This window comes from Pantherophis guttatus, chromosome 3 (genome assembly GCF_059756535.1).
Source record: "Pantherophis guttatus breed Tessera chromosome 3, ASM5975653v1, whole genome shotgun sequence".
NCBI lineage: Eukaryota > Metazoa > Chordata > Lepidosauria > Squamata > Colubridae > Pantherophis > Pantherophis guttatus.
The window spans coordinates 89,234,531-89,253,755 of NC_142065.1; positions in this window are offsets into that span (position 1 = coordinate 89,234,531).

The window sequence follows — 19,225 nt, forward strand, 5'->3', positions numbered from 1 at the left end:
GGGAGAACTGGTTGTTGGAAGAAATCTTATTTTGTTTTTTTCCACTTTACAGGGCTAATTCTGTAAGGAAGGCAAGAAGGAAACATTCTGGTGTTGTTTCTAGCCTAATCTTTATTGCCCTGCTTACAGAAACTGCCTCTCTGGTTAACCCTTATTACATTGTAACAGGTAAGGCGACGCACCCATCGATGTGAGTGATGTTGAGTTGGCCACACCCACACGGTCACATGACTACCAGGGATAGGTTCTATTTACCTTTACTACTGGTTCGCAGCGGGGCCGTGTGCACATGCTTGCTTTGCTTGCGCAGAAGTGTTTTGATGACATTGGGGTCGGTGGGCAGAACGTCCTGCCGGTTTTACTACTGGTTTTACAGAACTGGTGCGAACCGGGGGCAACCCACCACTGATGACTACCGAGCCATGCCTACCCAGCTGATCATTAGGGCAGAGAACTGGTTGTTAAATTATTAGAATCCCATCACTGGAAGTGACCGCATGAATTTAGCAAGCGTCCTTGAGGATTATGTCTTGCCTTTAAACAATATCAACCATTCTTTAAGCGCCAGCCAGAATATGTGAATCAGCAAGAGAACTCATGTATGACACCATATGTATCACATACAATCCACTAGGGCTGACTATCAGAGAAGAAATGGTAACATACATGATTTCTCTAACCGCTTCCCATATTCTGACTGGCATTTAAAGCAATGCCAATTACCATGCTAGAATCCTTGGGCTGCAAGAATTCTGGCAACTGAAATATTTCCCTTTTGAAACTTACATATTTCTAAAGTAGATTATGGTAGAAACTTCTTCATTTTCTTCCAAATAATTTTACTGATAATTGAGGAGCTTTTTTATACAGTGATCTCCTGAATCTTCATTAGGAATACTGTCAAAACTGGTTTGGGCTTTGTTCCTTGTTTTACAGTGCCAAGCTAACCATACGCAGTTGTGGCATCACAGTGTTTGAGAATTCCTGCTGGTAGATGGATTAATACAGGTTGCCCTTGACTTACAACAGTTCATTTAGTGAGTGTTTGAAGTTACAACAGCTCTGAATTTACATTTGGATCAGTGGTGAAATGCTACTGGTTTGCACTGGTTCAGGCAAACCGGTAGTAAAATAAAAACTACCGGTTCCTCTGAACTGGTATTTCCAACGATCAGCTGTGTCGTGCGATTTAAAATCGCTAGAAAACAGGAAATCCTACTTTCTAGTGAATGTAAATTGTGTGGCACAGCTGATCCCCCCTCGCCGTTCTACTTACCTTCCCAAGCCTCATTTTTCCGCCATTTGGTGCACACTGCGCATGCGTATGCAGCACACATTTGGCACGCACTGCGCATGCACGGCCAGCGAACTACTGGCAAACCGGTTCAGATTTCACCACTGATTTGGATGCTTGGCAACTGACTCATATTTATGATGGTTGCAGTGTCTTGAAGTCATGTGATCACCTTTTGCAACCTTCTGACAAGCAAAGCCAATGGGGAAGCCAGATGCACCGAACAACCATGTCACTGTCTTAATAACTGGATGGATTCACTTAACAACTGTGGCAAGAAAGGTTGTTAAACGGGGCAAAAATTATCAAATGTTTCACTTAGGAACAGAAATTTTGGGCTCGATTGTGGTCATAAACTGAGGACTACCTGTAATCATGAAAGATAAGTGACACATTTATTCCTTAGCCAAATCTCACTTTAACAAATGGGAGGAGGGGGTTTCACATAAATTCAGTTTATTTCCAATGTAAGGGAACTGTGGTCTACTAAAGCTGGGCGACTCAAGGATTATGGTGAAGGGCATGCATAAGAAATATTCATTGCAGTAAATATTCATTGCACTGTTTTCTACGTGTAAAATTAGAGTAATAGAAAGCCAGAATGCTTACAATACATCTTATAATACATCACGGGAGGGAGCGGGGAAATGCAAAAAAGAAAAGCCAAATGAAAGAAAAGGAATAATCCCTTCAGCTTTTTTATCTCAAGAGCTAATTGTTACAAAATCTCTCAGTGTTCTGCTTTGTTCTTGTATCACTTGTCGGATACCTTGTCCTTTTTAATTGATTCTTTTTCTTTGCATTTCCTGGGTTAATGGTTTATGCAGTGAGCTTAAAAGGGAAAATGGGTTTAATGACCCTGCTGAGATATAACTGAGATATAAATGAGACACTAGTGAATATTTTAGATTGGCAAAATGCCCGTTGTTATATAAGTGGTATACAGTGTATGCAAATGTGAAAGAAGGCTTGATACATTGCAAGGATCTTTGAGATCACCCTGTGGTCTATGGTATAAGACATGCAGCTTTTTGGGCAGTCTTATTGCTAAGTCTAGCACTCATTTTGCACCCTACTAATTTCTCCAGAGCTGCTATTGAAATTTGGTAGTTGGCAATTAATTATTAAGACCACACTTGGAATATTGCATCCAGTTTTGGTCACCACGATATAAAAAGATGTTGAGACTCTAAAAAGAGTGCAGAGAAGAGCAGCCAAGATGATTAGAGGACTGGAGCCTAAAACATATGGAGAATGGTTGCAGGAACTGGGTATGTCTAATTTAATGAAAAGAAGGATTAGGGGTGACATGAGATCAGTGTTCCAATATCTTTGGGGCTGCCACAAAGAAGAGGGAGTCAAGCTATTCTCCAAAGCACCTGAAGGCAGGACAAGAAGCAATGGATGGAAACTAATCAAGGAGAGAAGCAACCTAAGACTAAGGAGAAATTTCCAGACAGAACAATTAATGAGGGGAATGACTTGCCTCCAGAAATTGTGCATACTCCATCACTGGAAGTTTTTAAGAAAACAACCCTTTGTCTGCAATGGTATAGGCTTTCCTGCTTGAGCAGGGGGTTGGACTAGAAGACCTCCAAGATCCCTTCCCACTCAGTTACTCTGATATTTGTGATGGCAACTCATTATTTTAAGTCCTAGACAGGGAACTAGGTATAAAATATATCATTACGTTCTTGTTATTATGACACAATTGGCACAACTATTATGATATTACAGTAGGTGAGGAAGTGATGATATGGTGGCAAGAGTATTGCCACATAAATAGACACAAACCTGGTAATTCTTTAGGGCAAAGACGACACTCGGATTTGCTTTACCCAAACTTGACTTCTTATGTGAATTGACTTCTTATGTGCAAAGGACAAATGTTCATGACTGAATATCATATATTGGATTGTGGGTGGGGGAAATAAGAAGCTTCAGAAACACTAATTTAATTCCTACTGTTAACAGCCATGGTAATATCAAAGGTTTTTGGTTTTTTTGTTTTAGATTAAAGTGATGAGAGAGGGGACATGATGAGAGAGGGGACATGAATACTGTGAATTGGCTCTATTTATCCATCCAGTGATGCAATTGCAATACGCTAGCAATCAAATCAAAGTTTTTCTACTGAAATCCAGCATTGTAAAGAATACCAAAACTAGATTTCTTCAGCTTGACTGCAGTAACTTTGTGACCTTTATTTTCTGTATCTGAGAAGGGATGTAGAGAACCTCTTGAATTGCCCATTCATCATTTATAATAAATGGAGTGTTTGCTTGAATGAAGAATGCAAGATCAGGCTGTCAGCCTTTCAGCTCATTTGGTTTCAGCTTTTCTAAATTGAGTCAGCAAACTAAGTTAAATGGGTGGTTGATAACTTCACAATACTAATGTCTTAACTTTTAAGTGCAGAATTCTGGATTTCTCAGTCAAGAAAGGGCTAAGAACTATCACAACAGAAAATAAGTGATAGTCTACAGAGTTTTATCACTATATATGTATGATTATATACAGACACGCACTGAAAGAGAATTTGCTTACAGGATGGCTTCCTGTGTGTTAATGGCAATCACCTGTGGTTTCTCTGATAGCTTTGTTTTTATATACTATATTTTCACTGATTTTCTCTTTGAAATAACCTTATATTATTTGAACAGCTTCTCATAAAATAAAAAAATGTGAAGGAGTGAGATATGTTTGCCAACATATCACAATGATACAGTATAGGTTACAATACTGTAAGTGTGTAAGGCAGCTGCTATTGTTTGAGGTAATGATTGCTCCAGGTTACTATAGTGATGGATACTTTTGTTGGCTCTACTTGCTATCAACATCTAGTTTTTAAAAACAATTTCTGCTCTCTTTCAACCTTCAATATATTTTATAAATCTTCCCATCCTGTTCAAAAACAGTATTAAAATGGCTTTAAATGTTATAGTCACCACCTCATTCTACAGTTGTTGGAAGAATATTGGAAAATACTAGAAAAGAATGACACTTCATTTATGACACCCTTATTTAGAAGTAGCTAAATGTTTCAAATACTGAGAAATACTGGAAATAAGATGATGTAAAAATTATTGGGCAAGAACCCAATTATGCTAGCTATTTCTTATGTCTGAACGGTTTTTGAATATTCACTAATAAATCAAGTTACAGTCAACAGTAAAGGGAGGTGGTTACCACCCACCCCCAAGTTATGATAAATAATTAAATGTCAAAATATAAAAGAATGACTGTGGTAGTTTGCAGTAGAGACGTTTGTAAGGAATTTATGAAGAACAACTTTATTATTAAAGGGAAAAGAATAAATATTCCTTAGTTATTAAATCACAGTTGGATAAAACTGGCAGTTTGGGCTGTATAAATAAATTTGCTTCTTTCAAATTATCAGGATGCAGAATCAAAAGAAGATAATGGATACTTTTGTGCAACAAGAGAATGGCTGGTTTGATATGGACAACTAGTCTATTGGTTGAGGGGAGGCATCTCGTTTTTTCTTTGGAAAGAAGGACAAACAAATTATAAATAGGAGGCTTCAGGTGATGTCCAAAATCAGATTTTGAAAGCCACATTAATCCTAATGCATTTCAGAATAGAATAGAATAGAATAGAATAGAATAGAATAGAATAGAATAGAATAGAATAGAATAGAATAGAATAGAATAAACAGAGTTGGAAGGGACCTTGGAGGTCTTTTAGTCCAACCCACTGCTCAAGCAGCAGACTCGATATCATTTCAGACAAATGGTTGTCCCATTTCTACTTAAAAAACTTCAATGTTGGAGCACCCACAACTTCTGATGGAAAGTCATTCCACTGATTAATTATTCAAATTGGTATGCTTTAGGAACAAATCAGGAGCCTAGATTTGTACATAAATGTGCTGTGCTCCCAAGCAGGCTTTCTGGTAAGTTAAGTAATAATAAGAATATGTCTTGCACCCAGAATGTCCAATTCCCTTAGAACTCCTTTTAAAAAAGAATTAAAAATGATACAATCTGATAGAAAGCTGCTGGCAATTTTATGGTGGGACATAGATTTTATGTATAAGGTAGGGGTCTGTGGCCCAGGAGCCAGATGTGTCACACACTGACCAGGCCCACCCCCATTTTAGCAAAGAGGGAAAAAAGTCACGATATGTCACATGACGACAATGTGACGCTGCAAATTTGACACCCCTGGTATAAGGCATAATATTGTAAAGTGCATACTATGCTGATTATTGTTCTTCCTGTTGTTACTTCTTAGAGATCATCCTGCTGAAACCTAGCTGAGAAACATTTCACAAATCTGGACTTTTAAGGTAGACTAGACTCTTGTCCCATTTTCTTTTAGAGAGCTCCTAAATGCCAAGATACCCAAGGAGATACCCCACTGTCGATTTCCATGAGCAGATGGAGAATCAGGCATGAGAGCGGTGGCATCATACTCATTGATGGCCTCCTAGCTACACGAGTCAACGATAGTTAGCTAGCAGCCATCGCCATTTAGGAAACTACCTTCTGGCTGACAGATGAGATGTCAGCACAGCACAGCGGGGAGACTGTTTTATTGACTAGTCTGTGATGGATTACCATAGTACTTGTGGGAATCAGACCAAGGGCAGTTTTCCATAGTGGCAGTGAATTATGTAGCAGGGGATGATGGATGTCAAGAGCAGCTACTTAAGAGGGCTCTCTCTGGCAGACAGCCGAGCATCACAAACACTAAGAGGTCATAACAGGCAATAAAAACAAATTCTGGGCTTGCTCTGCTTGCAGTGTTAGTGGATAAAGTTCTGTCTCTGGCAAAGGCCCTATTTCATCTGTTAGATGTGGTCTAGTTGCAGCTGTATTTCAGCATTGTCTAACCTTAGAACCAAGCTGTTTTTTGTCAAACACTCACTGAATGATGCCATTAACCAGGATTTGTCTGTCTGTCTAACTATCAAGTCCTAGCTATTTACCTTACCCATCCTTGTGGAAATTACGTCTTACCCAAAAATAAGGTTAATTCAATTACACACTTTACTTCTTGATAGTATTTGAAAATGATCCATTTCTTTTTCCTTCCTTCTGCTGCTTTTATTAGGAGCACATTTCTTAAACATCCTTCATTTAGCAGCCCACCTTAGTGGAAGCTGCTTGTGAATCAATATTTATGTAAGATAGGGATAAGGAAGTGTTAAATAGGATATTAGGAGGAACATTTCATACATAATGTCATAAAGCAGATTTCTGCCATGTGTGGGACACCAAATGTGTCACAACTATAAAATCCTAGCCCAGCGACCGGTCTAGGAACTAACGTTTTAGGAAATGTGGTTTTAACAGAAATCAACACATCGGGAGGACATGGGCTGCAAAAAACTTTAATAAGTGTTATGAATATCAAGGTAATGGAGACTATTTTGTAGATAACCTGTGTTTATTTGGGGTGGTGGTGTACGGGACAAAGCAGCCTGAATGATGTATACACATCTATTTGCAGGTTTCTTACTGCAGCTCCTCAGTTATACCATTCACTGAATAGATGATTACACCACCGTGGCTTGGATGATGAAGCTGCATTGTTTATATAACAGACAGCAGGATGAGCTGAGATCGAGTGAAATTAAGTGTTTCCAACCACAAGACCTCAGCAACATGATAGCTCTTGAATTCAATGCAACTTGGGTTACATTTGGCAAATAAGAAAAAAATCACTTGCGGTATTAATGGGACTTGTAAAGTAGCTTCCTCTGGGATATATGTTACTTCCACTCTTGTTAAAAGTTCCTTTGATAACTTATTCATTACTCTGCCCCTAAAGAGCCCTGAAATGCTTGTCTTGTTACATTAACTATGCGAGTCCTTCTGGAAATAGGTTTTAACCTAAAGTAATTTGAACTTTGGTGGTTTGATGTGTTCAAACTAGAGGTTGATGTAAAGTATGTGATTTTTAAAAGCAGAGAAGAAACAGGACAGCGGAAGATAATGTGAGCTAGATAAAAGAAAAAGATGATGAGAATGATGATGTCGACACAAGGGACTATCTTGGTTTTTTTTTTTAAAAAAAAATGTCCATGCTGACAAAGAGGAGACTAGAAACTCAAATTGATTCTCTTGCAGTTACAGTGGCATGTCAGATTGAAGTGATACTATCCCTTTTGGCTGGGTTCACACGAGATGCCAAACCTTGAATCTGGGTTAACCAAAGAAAATCGGTTAAAGTTCATGTAATTCTCTATACAAGACAAATAAACTAATTATGGCTTGATGCTGTCTGGTTCACACAACATAAGGAAACAGCATGGTTAAAATATGCTGAACCAGAAAGTACCCAAGTTCTTTTGGGGGTGGGGGGTGGGGAAAAAAGCTTTTTCTGGCACATCCTGTGAACCTACCTTCTGAGGCAAAGAACAATGTGGAATGTGGATTTCTATTCTAGGTCCTGCTTTTAGAGATGCTGCTAAGGCTGAACTACCAGGTGCACATGGGGAGGTAGGCAGATAACCCAGATAGATGACAGCAGTACTGTTAAAAAGACAGTTCTGCCTAAAAAACTTATGCTGAAGCAGTTGCACATTAAAAAAGAAGTTTCCTCAAGTGAAAATTGGCAGCCAAATAAAGTAATTAGATGCTATAGCTAGGAAGGTAAAGCAAGAGAAGGCAATGAAGTATGAATGAATGAAGCAACCTGGAATTAAGTAGAGACTTTCTAACAGTGAGAACAATTAACCAGCAGAACAGCTTGCCTCCAGAAGTTGTGGGTGCTTCATCACTGGAAGTTTTTAAGAAGAGACTGGACAGCCACTTGTCTGAAATGGTATAAGGTCTCCTGCTTGAGCAAGGGGTTGGACTAGAAGACCTCCAAGGTCCCTTCCAGCTCTATTCTGAATTGAATTGAATTGAGCAGTAAGAGGCTGTGAGCACTTTACCAATCTGGTGTACTTATTAGTTTTATTATTAGTATTAATTAAAGCAGTAATTAGTACTATTATCTGTTTAGCCAATATCTTGTATATTTTTGAGATTAATTCCTCCCCACTCCCATCCCAAGTTTACACGCAGACTTTGACATCAAGATATTATTTCCAGGTTTTGTTTTGTTTTGTTTGCTGGAAGCAGAAAGATTTATTTGGAGAACAGTTCTGCAAAAATTATTTGGGTTAGTACTTTGTACAGGGGGTGGGGATTTGGGGAAAATCCAGAAGAATTGTTAAAAAACCTAAGTGGTTGTTGACGTGTATTGTGGAGGTAAGAGCAAAACAGAACTTGCATACATAATTTTCACATACATGTGAATAATCTCAATAGGAAAGTAGTGAAATCATATTTCCATAGTAACTATGTCTGGCAGAGCTATTGATTATAGGATTGGGACTGGAATAAATATACATCTCTAGGTTAATTCAGAGGTGGGGAATGATGTCCCTCCAGATGCTCTTGGTCCCCAATTCCCCTTTAGCCAGAGCCAGACCAGAATTAGAGCTGAGTAACATCTGCAAAGCCATGTGTTGCATACCCATTGGAATAATAAACTCTCTCATATATATGTGAGTCAGCCCTTTAATTGCTACTTTAAAATGTGAGATCACGCCTATTCTAGAAATTTAAAGCATTTTTAAAAGCTGTTTAGCTGACCTCAATCCAGTTCAAGGGTTTGCAATTCTATGAAGGGAAAGCAATGCCTCTTGATTAAGAATTGAGGGTGTGTGGGAGGAATAGTTGCGATCATTAAAATGACTTTAATGTGGTTTCAAATTGGGGTACCTGGATGGGACCTGGGTTTCTGGAACCTGAATCCTCATGAAATTAAAAAAAAACAAACATCCAAATTATCAGTATAGGAACAATGCAGAATTGACCTTTACCGTGTTCTCTTTTCAAACAGATAAAAAGGTTAATCTAATTCCAAAAGAGAATAATAGAAACAAGAAGTAATTTTTCATACTCCCAGTGTGATATGCAAATAAATTCTAAAGCGTAGCTATTAATGGTATGTGTTGATTATAATTTGGAGGTGAATTTTACTTTAGGGAATGTTTACAACATCAACACCCATACGGGAACCGGGTGGATCTCCTCCATTAGGTTCCTTAATACCGTCGTGGATTTCTCCAAGCCTACCTTAAATTCTTGCAGAATTAAGTAGGTTTAGCTCAACAAATGGGTAAAGTGATTTCAAAAGTGGAGTGCATGCAAGTGTTTGTCTCATCACCAGTTCAATTATACTTCTCTCTGCTGATCTTTTTCACATTCTTTATGTAATTGCTATTTTGGTGATGCCTATAATTTAATGTTTTCTCCCTAGTGATGAAAGTTATCCAGCTGCAATATGATTTATACATAATGCATGTTACAAAAAATACTGCTAAACAGAGAAGCTCTAGTGATATGTTCTCACATGTCCTCATCGTGACACCTGTAGACTACCACTATCCTATTTGTCATGCACCAGCATAAAACTTTTATATACTGTTGTTGCTCTCTAGCCCCATCTAGTGGCTGGAGGGACAAATATGCCCCAACATACGATTTTTATATATTATTGTTGCACTCTAGCCACATCTAGTGGCTGGAGAGACAAAATACCAAGTATATGTTTGAAGCTGACCCACCCATTTATCCATCAGCCCGCACTCTCAAACCAAGTGCACCCCAGACTCCATTTCCTTTAGTATTTGGAGAAGGCAGAAGTACAAAAAAAGAATCCATCTTAATCTGTGGCACATGGTCATCCAAGGATAAATCCACACACAGAGCATTGCCGATGAAATTTAAATTGCTTGCATTAATTAATTGTTATGTGGAGCGGTAGCCCAATACTGTATATCTTATATTTGGTTCTCGTTGTATGTATCCCTATTTTCCCCAGTTTCACCATATCCTGTTCTTTCAATAAAGCATTCAGATCTACGGACACAATCTGTTTTATTGGATGGTAGATGGACTTAGTTGCATGTCGAGCTACACACAGACTAACATGTAGTGAGGACAGAACACTATTTGTGAGGGGTTTCCTTTGAGGGTAACCTATAAGTTTTATTTGGCATAAAATGAATGCCTATCTGTTAGGGCAACAGATCTGCTCCTATAATGTAATATCAATAAGTGAGTTTTGCTACTTTGCTTCTGAGCCTAATCTACAAAGGTCTACATGGTATAGCTCAAAGTTATCTGAGGAATGGTGTCTTCCCTACAAAAAAATCCTACCTATTCTTTGGAGGGGAGATGCTTAAAGTCTCTATCCTGCAAGAGATGAGAGGGGCATGGACCCAAAGCCAGGGCCATATTTTCTCCATTGCGGCCCTGACATTTTAGAATATAAAATTCTCAGAGATGTATCTGCCACAGCCTACGTGGAGAGGGAGGTGATAGATGCTCAAGTAACCTTTTGCAAGGCTGAGGAAAAAAAGACCTCATTGCTGATTCATGTTGGATAATTACGAAAGTACAAGAGTACTTTGTCCCTCTGTAAAAGCTATACAAAAGACAGAAAAACAGTTAGATGATGGTGAAACAGACTGATTACAAATCAAGAAAAGAATGAGACAAAGCCCTATACCGTCTCCTTATTTATTCAACCTATGTGCTGAATATATATTGATCGAAATAATGACAGCAGTATTAGCAACCAGTCTTAGAATTAAGTGAAAATATTGAAGTGATGGACAGCTTTTGCCTTTTAGGATCAACTACCAACAGGGAAAGAAGCGCTGGCCAAGAAATCTGCCACAGACTACAGTAATAATATTCAGAAGCCATTAAATGGTATTACACAGAAAGATCAGAATCATGGAAGCCAAGGCATTCCCTCTGATACTTGATGGAAGTGAAAGCTGGACTTTGAAGAAGCAGAATAGGAACAGTATTGACATTTTTGAACTTTAGGATTGGAGGAAACTCCTGGGACTACTATGGACAGTCAAAAAAACCCACACACACATAGATCATAGAACAAATCAATTTAGAATTCTCAGTCAAGGCACAAAAGACTCAAATTATCAGACTTTAGACAACAGATGAATATCATTATATGCCACTTTGTAATCAGCAGGGTGTTTTTATATTTATTGTGTGACAGTATTCTGATTTCCCCAATTGTCTTTCTGAATCTGAGATTTAAATGAAGTGCTATTGTTCCCCTTAATTACTGTTTATTCCCTGTCAGATTCCACTCCTCTTTTCTTTCCACTTTCCTGAAATAAATGCATATTTGATCAATTTGTGACTGTATATTAAACAATGTTACTGCAAAATGGTATCTAATCATAAAGGGTAATCACTGAAGCAATAAGGCCGTTTATAAGTAAAAGTGGTGGAGGTTGAATTCAGTAAATAAGCCAATATATTCTTTAGGATAGCAGCAAATGAAAAAAAAGAGGTCATAATTATAGTATGAAATAAGAAATTGGCATGTACATTTAATAATACATGGGTGGTATACAGAAACAATATTTTGGGATGGATAGAAATAAAATGGGGCAGCTTGTTTGTATGAATTTTTGTAACCGTATTTAAAGACAATACCTGAGAATATTTTTAATGCACACACTTCAAAATCACATCTGAATTTGTTCATATGTTTAATAAATATCATCAGACTTACTCCTTTTATTGGCATTGTTTTAGCTTTGAGGCATCAGCTGAGTATGGAATATTGATTCCCTATAAAACTTAGAAGAATTAGAGTTTTGTATGTAATGTTGATCTCATGTTTCAGAAAATGTCATTTACTTTCTCTGTTCTTTTGCAATGCATTATCCTGGTATTTGGCATTTGTGCTGCAGATGAAATATGCCACAATGGCTCAATAATATGGCTACACTGAGAGCTTTTGCACGATAGACAAATTCCTTGTGTGTCTAATCACACTTGGCCAAATAAAGCTATTCTATTCTATTCTATTCTATTCTATTCTATTCTATTCTATTCTATTCTATTCTATTCTATTCTATTCTATTCTATTCTATCCTATCCTATTCTACCCTACCCTACCCTACCCTACCCTACCTGTAGACCTTATAAAAGAATGAATGTCCTAGTGCTCAAAGTACTAACTGAAGAGATAGCTTTATTTTCAAGGTTCTCTAAACTACCTCCTACAAGTATCAATCTAGTCAATAATTATACATTTGTTTTCTTCTACAATTAATATCTGATTGTTGCACAATAGAAGTTTTAATTGAAGATTTAAAAAAAAAAAACCTCTTCTCAATAGTTGAAGATGGCATAAAGGCTTTGTCCCTTCCATGCTCACTTTTTCAAAATTGTTGATCTTATTAGCCTAAGAAAAACAAATGTTTAGATCTGTAAATATCTGGTGAAAACTTGAATCTGTTTTTTTCACTATTTGTCCATCATTCCCAACACTGTATTCCAGTAAATTTGAGTATGACAAATCAGTATTTTGAAAATTCCAATTTCTAAAGCAAGAAAGACGACAAAATTTTCAATGAAGAATATATGAGAATGTTTTAATTCTTGCCTGATTTGAAATTCACACTAGTTTCTGTTGACAAATTAAATTACTTGATACACAACTGAATCCAGCCTTCATAAACATACTATATCTATATCCATCAATATCTGATTTGCAGATATTACTTGAGTTCAAAGGGAATAATTGAAAAGAATGAGAAATTAAATGATAAGTGTTTATAACCATTAATTAACTTTGCAAGAAAGGAAATGAAAATGCATGAGCTTTCCCAATTCCCTACAGTCCCCACCTTTTCTTATTGACAGAGAAAAATTTTAGATAGTAATTTGAGTGGATCCCATTACAGTGCTCCTCCTCCAATGATGCCGAGCTCTGTAACTGTGGTTACAGTTTCTCTTCAAATCATCCAATTAGATTTAAGACTAGAGTGGACTTATATTTGCCAGCGTCATACTGACTCCAGTTCTGAACAAACAAAATCTATTTTTCTCCAATTTCAATAGCCTTCTGAGTCCCCCCATCCCCCCCAGACAAAAAAAAGAGAGCCTCTAATGAGCATGAATGAATCTCATTGGCAGTCCACTTTCCTTCTCAGACTCTGACAAGAAAGTCACCTTTCTCCTAATTTGGTTACTAGCTCTTTTATGGATCCGAAGTGTAGAAGTATGGAATAAAATTTTAATATGTTGGCTATATGCATTCTATACTCTCATCCTTAGAAATTAAATTCCTAACCATGAAGTTGGTCTACCAGATGTCAACACAAAGAAGAACCTGATATCTTTAAGTGACGATGTGATTGAAATGAAAGCGAATGCAGAATGATCTCACAGTTGAATTACTAACTAGTGTTTTGTTTTGTTCTTTCTTTCTTTCTTTCTTTCTTTCTTTCTTTCTTTCTTTCTTTCTTTCTTTCTTTCTCTCTCTCTCTCTCTCTCTCTCTCTCTCTCTCTCTCTCTCTCTCTCTCTCTCTCTCTCTTTCTCTTTTTTTCTTTCTCTCTTTCTCAGAAGAAATCTGTAGGTCTATTGTATGGAGACAGAAATAAATTGGTAACAGATAATAATGGGAAGGTCCAGTATCTTAATTTATATTCTATGTTCTGGCTTTTTCTTAAAAAGGAAACAAAACCCTGCCTAGCTAATGTTGTTTTATGAGTGGAAGGAGAAAGCTGCAGCTCTGAACAAGAAGAGGATAATGGAACACATATTAAATATATTCAATTCCCAGGACCCAAGTGAATTATATCCTACAGTACTGAAAGAATTAGCAGAGGTGATTGTAGAATTACTATCTATAATCTTTGAGAACTCCTGAGAAATGGGGTTTCAAAAGACTGGAGTAGAGCAAATGTTGACCCAGGTAACTATGGATGTGCCATCTTCAAGTAAATTAATAAACAAAATATTTGTTGGCTCAGAATGCAACATTTAACAATAGCAAATTATGCTCAACCCAGTTTACTTGCCTTTTGTTTCTTTTTTGAGACTAATTAATTAGGGGAAGACCATGGACATGCTGTTCTCAAACCAGAATAAACCATTTGGTGAAGTTTCTCATTATATTTTCATTAATAACATAGTAAAGTATGGGCTAGAGCAGCGGTTCTCAACCTGGGGGTCGCGACCCCTTTGGGGGTCGAACGGCCATTTCACAGGGGTCGCCAAAGCCCTCTCTGGCCCCCCCTCACGCCTTCACTCACCCTCACTCTCTGCTCTGTTGGATCGCCAGCCGTTCACTTACCCCACCCACTCCCAATCTATTGCTGCCTCCAGAGTCCCTCTGATGGCTAGAGGGAAAAAAACTGTTTAAATTCTTACTGTGGGGCTTCAAAGGGGCGCCCTACAGCTGATCAGTGTTAAAAGAAAACAAATGAGTAGATCAGTGCCTGCAAATATAAATGGGTAGACCCAGTGGTGGGATTCTATTTTGGTAGAATCGGTTGTTAAGTAGTTAAGCCAGTGGTTGCCAAAGTGGGCGGTACCACCCCCTGGGAGGCGGTGGGATGTCTTAGGGGGGCGGTAAGCGGCAAGGGGGGTGGCAGAGGGACGCTAGAGGCAAAGGGGGGTGACAGGGGGGCTAAGTGGCAAGGAGGGTGGCCCCTCCTTTGACCTATGCCTCGCAGCACTTACCTCCTTGCAAGCAAACAGCAAGAAAAAAACAGCCTCTTTCAGCTTCAGCATAGGTTAATTAGCATGATTAGATCGGCCTCCGACTCTCAGCTGATTCGCTCTCAGCTGTTTTGCAGGCTCGTTTGCAAGCTCTTGTTTTGCAAGCTCTTTGCTTGCTGCAAAGAGTGCTGGAGCAGATTTTTTTTTTCCCTTAGCTAAAAGGAAACTGAAAGTAAAGCAGGCTCTGTTGCAACGTGACAAAATGAGGCAGGGAGAGAGATTTCTTTTTCTTTTTCTTTCTCCTCACCAAAAAAGGTAGGTGCAAACAATGGGAAATTTAGGGCAAAAGAGGAGGGTTCAAGATTTTAAAACACAAAAGAAAAAAAGCTCTATTTAACTAGGGAAATGTAATAATTGAGATACTATTAATTGTATATTGTGTTGAAAGCAGAAATAGTTAAGTTGTGGTTTGGAGGAATATATGGGGGAAATTATTTGGTTTATTATTATTGGTAAATATAATTAATTGATTTGTAAGAAATTGGATTGCATGGAAATAATTGGAATATTCATGTTCATATTGATTAATATACAAAAAAGATAGTTATGTAACTAATTGATCTATATTAAAATGTTGAATTTGTATTAAACAACTGTATTACATAATTACATAATTAACCAATGTGAGGATGGATATAAAAATAGATGACAATGGGAAGGGGTATAATATATAGAATAAAAGGGAAAAATTGAATTTGATTAAGATTAGAGATGAGGATGAAGGGTAATATTGGTTTTTTTAAAAGAATAGATGAGGAATAAATATGGCAAAAAGGAAATATAGAAATTGTAAATTTAATTGAAATGACTAAACACTGTTTAAATTTGTGAACCGGCCAAATACTCTGTTCAAAGAAAATACATTGTATGTTTGTATGTGTGTTTCTAATTATTGCTATTTATTCATATTTGTTCTCTTTTATTCTTTAAAGTTTAACAATTCATTCTTTATCTTAATATCTTAATATTTGTTTGGGGTTGGCTTTCTTTCCATTCATCTTTTTTATTGTACAGCAATCTTTCTCCTCAAACCTACCACCTCTCTCTTTTCTTTCCTGTCCCCCCTCTTCTTCTCCTCCCTACTTCCTCTTCCTTTCTCCTTCTCCTCCTCTTTTCCTCCCTCTCTTACCCTCACTCCTACTCTAATTTCCCTTCCCTTCCTTCATCCCTCTCTATTGCTGTATCCTTTTATGCATATGGACTACTCAGAGGGCTGAAAAAGTTATTTTTGACTGGTCCTCGCACTTTTGACCAGTCCTCGAACTTACGACTGTACTCACATTTTATGTTTTTGCCCTATCTTGTCACCATGGTGAAGAGAAGCAGTTGTGAAATGAGTGACACGGTTGTTAAGAATGCTACAATGGGCATAAATGATGACCAGTCATAAGTGCGAAGACCGGTCAAAAGTGCAAGGACCAGTCAGAAATCACTTTTTTCAGCCCTCTGGGGAGTCCTTTTGTGCACATGGACTACTCAGAGGGCTGAAAAAGTTATTTTTGACTGGTCCTTGCACTTTTGACCAGTTCTCGAATTTACGACTGTCCTCACATTTTACGTTTTTTGCCCTATCTTATCACCATGGTGAAAAGAAGCAGTTAAGAAATGAGTAACATGGTTGTTAAGAATGCTGCACGGGCATAAATGTGAGGATGGTCATAAGTGTGAGGACCAGTCAAAAGTGCGAGAACCTGTCAGAAATGACTTTTTTCAGCCCTCTGAGTAGTCCCTATACACATAGCCATGGCTACCCGGTCACATGACCAGCTAGCCACGCCCACAAAACAAGCCACGCCCACAGAACCGGTAGTAAAAAAATTTAGAACCCACCCCTGGTTGGGGGTCACCATAACATGAGGAACTGTATTAAAGAGTCGCGGCATTAGGAAGGTTGAGAACCACTGGGCTAGAGGATGTAACTTTTAGATAATTTCATATTGGCTGAATATGCCTAATAAATGCTACCGGTAATTTAAAAAATGTTTTTGGAACACAGAGTTCAGATGACAGGAAGCAATAGTTTCATTCTACTAATAGTCCCACTTTACCAGTAATCCCATTCTGTGTCAAATTCTGAGCACCATAATTTCAGGACATCAACAAACATATAAGTTCACAGGAAAGCTATAAAGATGATCAGGGAACTAGAAACTAAATTATCAGAGAAAAGATTATATTGTTGAAATTATCCAAGTTTATTCCTCAACCATTAATTCAGAAGAAATTGGTTAAATTGATGAGTTATATGATCAGGTCCAATTTGAAATTGACAAAATATGGAAGTAAAATCAACTGCTTTTGCTTGGAGACTTGAACTTCAAGGAAGGAAACAGTAAGGAGGAAATGGTAATTGGACTATATGGCCTAATAAAGAATTTTAATCCAGTTCATCCAGAATCAGATGATTTTGTCATTGCCAATACAGTCTTTAAACAACCAAAATGACAATTTTATGTACTGTATATGACATCACCATATTCTGAGGATAGCAAGGGACAGCAGATGCCCACCAAAAAAAAAAAAAAAACAAAAAAAAATATTGTGCTCCCTCTAGTAAAACAGGATAGCCAACCAAACCAAACGTAATCAGTTGTCAAATACTCCCAGTGGAATATAGGTAATCCTCAATTTACAATCACAATTGAGTCCAGAACTTACATTGCTAAGTGAGACATTTGTTAAGTGAGTTTTGCCCCATTTTGCAATCTTTCTTGCCATAGTTGTTAAGTGAACCACTCCAGTTAATAAGTTAATAACCTGGTTGTTAAGTGAATCTGGCCTCCCCATTGCTTGTCAAAAGGTTGCAAAAGGGAATCATATGATCCTGGGACACTGCAACCATCATACATATGAGTCCATTGCCAAGGGTCTGAATTTTGATCAGGGGATGCTGTAGTGGTCATAACTGTGAAAAAAGGCCATATGTCACTTTTTTCCAGTTGTAACTTCGAATAGTCACTAAATGAACTGTTGTAAATCAAGGACTGTCTGTAACATCTAATTCTAAATGAAATTTTAAAATCTAAGTTATTCTTAATAAATAAATACTTTTAAAAGCATTTTTTAATTGAAAAAAAGATTTCAACACACAAGATTACAGATAAAATACGGGCAGGGGGGGCAGAGGTCCACCCCGAGGCCCCTAAATTATGGGGTGCCTCAGGGGTCAGTTCTCCCCCCCCTGCTCTTTAACATCTGTATGAAGCCACTGGGTGAGATCATTCGTGGCTTCGGGGTGAGATATCATCAATATGCTGATGATACCCAGTTATACATCTCCACCCTAGACCACCCCAGAGATGCCCTTTCCGTGATGTCCCATTGCCTGGAGGCAGTGCGGGCCTGGATGGGTAGTAACAGACTCAGACTCAACCCCTCCAAGACTGAGTGGCTGTGGATGCCGGCATCTCAGGTTTCAGAGACCCCATCACTTTTGATGGGTGGGGAAAAACTTGCCCCTGTTGATAGGGCTCGCAACTTGGGTGTCCTCCTGGATACTCGGCTGTCCCTAGAAGACCACCTGACGGCTGTGACCAGGGGGGCCTTCACACAGGTTCGCCTGGTGCGCCAGTTGTGCCCTTTCCTGGACCGAGATGACCTTCGCACTCTCACTCATGCCCTGGTTACTTCCCGCTTGGATTACTGCAATTCCCTCTACATGGGCCGGCCCCGAGATGCACCCAGAGACTCCAGCTGATCCAGAATGCAGCTGCACGGGTTGTTACAGGAGCCCCTCATTACTTCCATATAACACCTCTCTTGCGTGAGCTGCACTGATTACCAGTGGTTCTCCGGGTCTGCTTCAAGGTGCTGGTTCTCACCTATAAGGCCCTACATGACTTAGGTCCAGGATATTTGCAGGACCTTCTCCTGCCTGCCTCTCACCGTCCTGTTCACTCACATAGGGCTGCTCTCCTCAGGGTTCCGACGGCGAGCCAATGTCGTCTGGCAGCACCCAGGGGAAGGGCATTCTCTGTGGGTGCTCCCACCCTCTGGAATGAGTTGCCTACTGAGCTACTGCCTACTGACGACTCCTGATCTCCGCTCCTTCCGTCGGGACCTGAAGACTTGGCTGTTCAAGCAAATAGGCTGACTCTGATTCTGGGTTTTATTATTTATTATTTATTAGTTAATTTGGTTTAAAATGGGATTTTGTTGTATATGTTTTTAACTTGTGTTCACCGCCCTGAGTCCTTCTGGAGAAGGGCGGCATATAAATACATGAAATAAATAAATAAATAAATAATCTTGTAGTAGATACCAGGCTACCTAGAAATGGTATTAGATATACATGACAAGTCATGGTAAATGACCATTGATGAGTAAAACATGATTTAAAAAAAACTT